Raw genomic sequence first — 8,912 nt, 5'->3', positions numbered from 1 at the left:
TGGGAATATTTGAAATGCGTTCTAACAAACTATCTCCAGTTATAGTCTAACGAAGAAACCTATTCGAATTAGTAATAACGATTTTAATGTAATTTAATAAGTGAGAAGTTAATTTATTGCGCAAACAGTTTGAGATCTAGAACATTGTAAACAGAGGCAAGACGCCGGGAAGAAGACGTTGCAAAATAAACGCGCAAGTAGCTGTATCGCGGTATGGTGAATGGGTTAATAGCGGCGACAAGAACAGGTATCGATAGGCGCAAAAAACTCGAATTTCTAGTGAAAACTATATCCACGGAAAATAGAAATAAAGCGTGCAGACCTATCTATAACGGTAGTCCCGTACCTTGGGACCGTTCTTCCGCATATGAAATGGATTCCGATCGATGGACAGCAGAAAATAGATCATCACGAACAATGTCGGGTGCTATGCGAGCAACCTTGGAGCAGGAAGCCAGAGGCTGTGGTACTGTAAAACGTCTTTGGTTACAATCGACCGCAGATCTCTGTTTATTCATCTGATATCTTGTATCTGATATTAGTTAACGCGTCAACCCAGCTAGATAAATAAATGTTAACGTCACGCAGCCGTGGCACTTGGTAACGCGATCGTGGAAGACGCAAGAGCAAAAGGAACAAACATCTTTCACGGAACCGCGCGATACTTCTATCCGCATTGCGGACATTCAAAACTCCTTACACTTTCTCTGCAATTTAGGACAGTACTTGAAAGTGGTTAATAGCACGCCATCATCGTCAGCGAGATAATTACTAGCATCAAAACATTAATGGCTCGGCGCCGTAAAAGATAAAACTGCTTTGACGGAACACGTCTACTATATGGAAAATATATCGTGCTTTTAAATTTCGTACGAAGCGAACTCGAAGGCAATTTCATACATTTTATACGTCTTTAACGAATGTACGAAAAGATTGTGTAACTTTAGGAATTTTACTTGCAAATAATTTATCTTCGTCGAGAAGAACGTTTACTCGTTAACGTATAATCGTTAAAATAGATTCTTGTTTCAATACTGTTCTGTAGACAGCTTTTTTTAATTGAAAGCAAACAGTTTTTAAATTCTATTTTTGACCAATATCACGATTATAAGATTTACATATGTATATACAGGTTTTTCAGTGCTCCCATTAAAATTTTTCCCAGGGGTGGTCGAGCACCCTGTATATCATAAATACAGTAATAGAATATCATCAACTGTATTCTTAGTGCTTCCCCATTGAATGACAGTAATTTCCAAATCAAATTTTGTTTCACAAGCAATCATTAATTTATTATATCGGTAATAAAATTATGATTATAACACTGGCACAATTGAGTGTCAGCATTTCAACATAATTTATTTGTCGAATCTCTATGAAATCTAATATTCTAGTTTCCATGTTTACATAGCTTTGTAACGTAATACTTCCCAGACGAACGTTCGAACGCCCTCGACGTGGGTGACCGTTTCATCCCTCATCTGGTCACAGTATAACAGGAACAGTTAAAAGAAACATTAATACTTGTGTCACCCTACTTTGAGTTTCCGGGAATCGAGCAAACCATAGTAAACCATACTAAATTCAGAAAGCAAACGTGCATTTTTGTTCCAACAGTAAACTGTGCAACGTTGTTCTCTTCTTATAGATATAAATAACGTCGAGCTGTTAGCATTCGTCTAACTTTGTGTCCCACTATTTACTAAATTAAAATTATTAATGGTCGATACATCTCTGGAATACTACGTCTACACGAAGTTTCTAATTCGTTGTAAAAATCTTTCTCAACCTACTTCTTAACACCGTTTAGTACTCTGAGTTACGACACATAATAATATGGTGGTTGGTCAAATCGAAATGTGACAAGCTATATATTGTTCACGAGCATATAAAAACCTTACAAAAATGAAAAATATAATCTTGCATAATGTGAAAACGTTCTCGATTCACTTATGTAAAAAGAAATTAAATAAAATGTCGATCTACTCTAAAGAGGAAAAATTAAAAACGCTTCGTACCTGATAATTTCATAACTTTTTTCCTTGAATATATTTCAATATAAATACGATGAAATATTATAAAGGAAATATAATAAAAACGAAATGTGACGAATACTGAGATTCAGTTCCTTCAGAAACAAAATACTTCGCAGAGAAACAAAAATTGTCAAGTTTATAGTTACTGATTCAGTTTTTAATGGTTGGATGAATGGCAAGGAGGATTTCGATATTTTCCATGTTGAAATTTAATGTGAAAGAATGGCTGTACGATTGGCGTCAGATACAATACGTTAGTAGCACATAGTTTGCGTTTAATGCCATTAATATTTTAGCTTCGTGTGTATTCATTATTCCAGGTACATTATATGCCATTCAGTGTATTACAAAGGACGTAAAACAACGGTCACAGTCTCCAATTTACAAAAGTAGGATTCAAGAATTGTGTAAAGTAGGAAAAACTGAAGACGTGTCCGTAAAATCGTCCACGGATTCGATACGTTATGATTCGATACCTTCGGAATCGCTGAAGCGAAATCAGAAACAAGTAACGCATTTCATCGTTTACGGTTATTAATTCTTTCTAAATTCGTTTATTAGTCCTTAATATAAATGATTTTATAATTTTGTGGTTCTTTCGTTTTTGAATTTTATTGATTTGCATGAACCATGTTTTAACCTTAGAATACCACATTAACATCACTCATTTACAATCATAATTTTTGTTTAAAAAATATCTGAATCGAAACAACGGACTGTAAGTAAAACTCTTGTACTCAGAAATATTAATTAAAACTTATAGCTGTTATCCTATAATGTTTCGAAAGGTACGAAGAAAATACGTTTCTAAGAAAATAAGAATCATGATTTGATTCTTTTAAACAACGAAACACAAGACAGGAATAGATTGATATTTTTTATTTTAACAATTTGTGTTGTTCATAATTCTTGTTTTTTTTTAGATTTCTCGAAATACCTGTAGTAACACGGGTAACATAAAATATTAGTAACACATTGTAAGATACAAACAAAAGTAACAATTAAGAGATGTACTTTAAAAAATGGAGTAAATAGAAGAAACAAAATAGGAGGGTGGAACTGCTGTGACTCTCACATAACTATAAAAAGTAACTAAAAAATGAAAAGACTAGACAAACGTCTCGACGACACTGCGAGATTGTTGACAAGTTAAAGAAAAAGAATAATGTGAACTTATAAATGAAATTTACACATAAATCACAAACTGTGGTCTAACGGACCTCACACAGACTTTATGAGATCATTATTTCAATTCCTCAAGCATATTGTGCCTGACACAGCATCATCCATCATGTTGACACCATAAAAATTTGTCATGGTGGGGGTAGGAATCTAAATGTCACCCTTTACGAAATATATAAACACGGGGAAATAGACTAGGAATCTAGTGTGGGATTCTGGGGTTAAATATGTATTATGTAATGATATTGAGGACCTTATGGACATAATTTTACACTGAACATTATTTTTATTAAATGTAAAACAGTTATTATAATAGATATATCGCGCATTCTCCAAGTTCTACTATTTGTTGTATACATATTCATTTATGTAAATGATTTATCGTACATAAATGAAGGTAATAATTTGCAGTTCTAATATTCATAATTGTGTCTTACACTTTTATGGAATTTTAAGCGTGGCAATGCATCGAAGGAGAACGCACTGATTCATAAAGTTCATCCAAACGATCGACCTCTGCGCAACAATGTACAAGAGCGAGCAAAATGCAATGAATTGGATGACATATTGGCCAAATGGAACGTTTATAAACCAAAGAAATAGTCTGTCTTTATATTGATTTTAATTTTTACGATACAGAGTCAAATTTAATGTCAATTTGTACCTCATGTGATTTTCTAGTTCAAAATTTCTCTGAATCGTATGTGTATTATGTCTAGTAATTATTACAATGATTATGTATCATAATTTGTATATACCAAATATTTATAAAAGATAAAAAATTGCCAGCAAGAAATGTCAAGATAGAGAATTTATAGAAAATTTCATAATTAAGTATATAAAATAAAAATAAAAATAATGAAATTAAATAAATTGATCTTTTAATTCATTTTTTACGCTACTAGACAAATTTTTCAAGTCAGTCCGATGACGGTGTGGTTGGATGTTAAATGAAGATATATTGTCAAAACATGATTTTGATTATACTGAAACGTCTTCGTCATGGTACTCTGCAAAATTGGCAAACAGTACAGAAGACGCGTCCTCGTGTGTTCTCTAAGCAAATAAGATTCTCTTTGTGCACCCAACAATTTTAATAGCAAGTTTTGCCTTCATTAATCAACCTAACGGTCCACGGAGCCTACTTGAATATTGCACGATACCTCGAGACGAAATTTCGAAAAATTAAGAAAATTAAAATGTAAAATTACGAGTTCTTAAAAACTATTCTATTTTACGAGATACCCGTGCAATCAAAATTCTTCTCGCTTCTCTGATTTTATTACTTTTATTACAATACAGATTCTATAACTGTTAGCTTTTATAAACACGAGAATCTATAAATTCGACTCCTCGTTCTTTAGAAGGGTGTCTAATAGAAAACTTTATTTTACTTATTTGGTATATTATTAAGTTATAAATTGTATACACATAAAGTACATAAACATTATTCACAAAATTAACATACAGATCTTATGGTTATTTAAATTTAAGGTGTGATTCAAAACCACATCCCGGTTAAATTAGTGTATTACTTAAAAATCTGCATAGCAATCACGAAAACCTTAATGCTTACGATCAGAGAAATACTAGAAACTCCATCATCCTCGACGGAACAATTTCTCCAAGTGTAGGATAACTCAAGTTTTACTAGGCATCAATCAGAGCTAAAATCTGCAAAGCAATCTCATTCCCACGCGAAATTGCGGGAATTCTGTGGAAGGCGCGAGGGGGAGTGAGGACGGGATACAGGTATATAAACAAACGGATAAGTGTGCGAAATGAGAAGAGCCGTCGTCAACCCAAAACAAAACGTGCAAAGGCAAAATAGACGAAGCGTCCTAGACAGCATTCGTCACTCTCTCGTAAGAAATTCAGATCGCGTGGCAAGATTTAATATCTCCGTATCTAGGTCGAATGTAACGCCTTCGCGAAAGATCCGAGTTAATTGTTTGTCCGAACACCAGACAAAAAAACGATTCTCGATTCTGAGAAACGGATCGGTCGATGTACCTTGGTCCCTTTTATCCTAGCCTTTATTCGACCTCAATTTCGTCCTATATTTACGGTCAAAGGAATACGTTCTTCGTTCGACTAAAAGCAATATATAACAATTTATTCATAACGTTTATTCGATCGAACAATTAAATATTTACGAGTTTGTTGCAAAATATTTTATTTTATAATTGAATTAAGTCGAACGGTGTCTTTATGAACTTTTTTAATTCTCTTAATTATAAAGAGTGGGTATAACCATTTTTTATTCGATAAAGATAAATATTTAGGCATTTAACAGGGAATTAAAGCATACTGAAAAATTATAAATTGATATTCGACATGACTCATCAGTGTAGAAACCAGTTGCACCTCCATTCTGTTATGGAAGCAGCTTTAATATTACAGGATTCAAGTCGTAAATGAAACTTGCAACCCACGATACTGAATGCAGCTACAAAGATGTAGATATTTACCGTTTACTTTATCATGTATAATTCGAGATAGCTTGTGAAACTCGTAAAGTGGGATATAGCGTCAAATAAACATCACGAACAGGTTGCATATACGCAAAAATGACAACTTAAATTACTTCTACAGGTTATTGTCCACGTTATAGGCTATTCTGGCAATTTGAAATTCAATTCGAAGCGATCGGATTCGAGAATGCCATCGAGGTTCTGTTTTATAAGTCGTTGAGTGAAATTATATAGGATAATAAACGATTTTAATCGTACGTTTAATGGGAAATCGTGCGATTGCAAGCTCGTTAAAGCGAATCGTTGAGGTTATAATGTTGTAATCGTGATTTCATCGTATGACAAAACCCATAATGCTTTATTCAAGGTTTATGATGTACAACGTGTATAGAAGAACGAGCACGTGCAAATTCGATGCTTGTGCTTAACGGTAACGACACGCCACGCGACGCGACCCGCACCGATCCGGTCCTTTGGAGCCATGAAAGCTCGTGTTTGTGCTGGTTTGACAAGCGGTCAAGCCACTTTGTCACGTATACGACGTGCTCACGTTAAATAATGCCGACCCGGGGTTACGCGCCCGATCTCATTGATATTCCATTTATAAGGAGCGCGCGTAAATACTATCGATGCTTGCCACTCTTAGCGGTAGGCGCCATAAAAACAACGGTCGACGCGTGCTTTCTATTCCTTCGTAAATTCAATCCATTACGCTGTTACAATCTATTTTTATCTTCACCTTCGTTGCAACGTGTACTCAATAATGCTGCACCACAGCCAACGAAACTATAAAAACACTACAAATATACGTTGCTTCGAATAATTACGAACCCAATCATATTCCTACATTTTTCGTAACGTTAAAGCAAAAGTTGAAGAAATCTCGTGTTACGAAACTTTCTTCCTCGAAAGTTTGAAAAGAAATATAATTTTCTTTTAAAATTGTATTCCAGGCTGTGAAGAGATGTAAACTTAATATTAGTTTTATTTATTTTTCATTTTCCAACGCAACTTTATATTACATTCGCTACAGACGAAATTTACTTTAAAAAATGGCTAATGTTTTAAATATTTCGAAGCTATATTTTAGCACAAATAAGATAAATCTAAAACGTTGATATAATAACTGAAAGGTAAATGCAGCGGGAATCCTTCTTTTTAATTGTATAATAAAGCGAACATAGACGCTTTAAATGCTGTAAATGTTTCCGGGTTAAATTGCCATTAGTCTTGCACGCAATTTTCTAAAATCGATGTTAATTTCTACCATTACAACTCCTTAAATTATCACGCGTGTTAGGTAACGTTACGTTGAAATTATGCACACCTCCAAAGGTTTAATAAATATTAAACATTAAGAACCAGACAGAACTATGTTTCGTCTATTTCGTTACGTAAGAACGTTTATTGTAAAAGAAGGATATTTAACGTGGTAAGTTATGACGTGTTAGTACATTCGTGGATTCGAAACGTCATGATCAATTTTCGTGTATTATTAATAAATTGCACGGAGTTCGAAGGCTTTTCGATAGCATTTCGGTCCAAGTGAGTTCCTCTTTAAACAGTCTTCGAAGAAATATTTCGCAGAGCGAATATGACACCCACCAAATTTACGTTCGTGAACTCTGTTGAACTCCTGAACTCGTCTCATCTTTTCTGTGGGGACAATGACGGAGGAATGGCATCCATCGTTGTGCGTCTCATTGCTCACCGGTTGTGTCTCGGGCTTACGGGACTTTAGGACACACTCCCGCCTTTTTTTGCATTGCAAATTACTCAGCCTGCAATTTAAACGCCCTCGCAATTGTATTAAAATCGAACAACGTGAAGCGGTACGACCTGTGCCCGTTATAAAGCGAGTCTTAGTCGTGTTACGGGACGAAACATTTTCTGTACGTATTATTATTGATGTAAAAATTTAAATAATTATCGTAATTCTCTTAGAAACATGTTTCGGAATTTTGGGTAAAAAAAAAGTCAAAAATAATTCTTACTAGCAGAGCGTGGTTTCGATCCACGGACCTCTGGGTTATGGGCCCAGCACGCTTCCACTGCGCCACTCTGCTTGTTGAAATGTTACCCTGAAAACAGGTAGAAATAGGGGAAATGATAAGTTAATATTGATTTCGAAGAGAATATGATACAAAGATTCGTTCAAAATTGCATATTATTGAAAAGACTATTTATAAAATAATTTTATACCGCAGTAACATTGAAATAAAAAGATTTTATTATTTATCGATACGTCAGTAAAGCTTTATATAAAACTAAATTTAGAAAAATATTATTACACTTTTACCTTTCTTTACTCTGTGAATATTTTATTGTTTATTTAATATAATCAGAATGGCTTTACTTTACAGCTTGATACATTACAAATTCCATTATATTGTATACATCGGTCATTTTGTAAAATTCGTCTTCGAAATCAAGTACAATATGAGTTCATGATAACCGATAATTATTCTTGCGAAAGGTAACGAAGTTTTTATCAGTCGTTTATGTTTCTTCGTAGTGCTTTATTATGACTCGCGGGGAACTTACTTATATGGAGACAAACAATTAAGATAAATCTGGGAAAAATGCTGTCTTGATTGAAAATAACTTTGTTGCGATGCTACCTGAGTAAGCCCCGAAGCAAGTAATCTAAACAGTGTACTGTAGATAAACCACCTGGTTGGAAGTATAGAGATGCAGCGGATGCAAATAAGTATTATAGTCGATCCAGGTGCGCTCACCTTTTAAGATCAGTAATCTTAAACTAGCTCCCACCCATAGGGTATCTACCGAGCCACGTGCTCGAACACAACCACTCGATTTACCTTATTGCTATGTGTGATCTGTATTGCCATTCAGAAATTCCTTTATGGTCGCGGTCAAAATATGTAAGACGCGCATTCGATGTTTTTCAAACACAAACGTAGATTCGAAATATTGAAAAAATTTTAATGGGAGATTCTAGAGGCCAAAATAAGACGAAAATCAAGGATACTAATTTGTTGATCGAGGCTTTGTTAAAAAGATATAGAAACATTTCCTGCCACACAGTATATTTTCGGTAACGAATTTTTTTCTCGAAAGAACGTAGGATTTTGTGGGTATGTGTATTCACCAAAGATGATTCTAATTGACTCCCGCAACCGAAAATAATTTTTCCAGAATGATTTGAAACTTTTCAATTTCGTCGAAAAATTTAGGCACCTACTCGAATTTTTTTCTC

At 34.3% G+C, this 8,912-nt stretch overlaps 1 non-coding gene across 1 annotated transcript; it reads right to left on the bottom strand.

The window, feature by feature from the left end:
* Positions 1–7,686: 7,686 nt before the first annotated feature.
* Positions 7,687–7,758, bottom strand: Trnam-cau. Its single transcript has one exon. It is a non-coding gene; the product is annotated as a tRNA-Met (tRNA).
* Between the last annotated feature and the right edge of the window lie 1,154 nt (positions 7,759–8,912).

The sequence above is a fragment of the Colletes gigas genome, unplaced genomic scaffold (assembly GCF_013123115.1).
Source record: "Colletes gigas isolate AHSC1104 unplaced genomic scaffold, ASM1312311v1 Colletes_gigas_Sc00017, whole genome shotgun sequence".
NCBI classification, from domain to species: domain Eukaryota; kingdom Metazoa; phylum Arthropoda; class Insecta; order Hymenoptera; family Colletidae; genus Colletes; species Colletes gigas.
The sequence above is the reverse complement of the archived record's forward strand: the minus strand, read 5'-3'. Positions and strand labels throughout refer to the sequence as shown.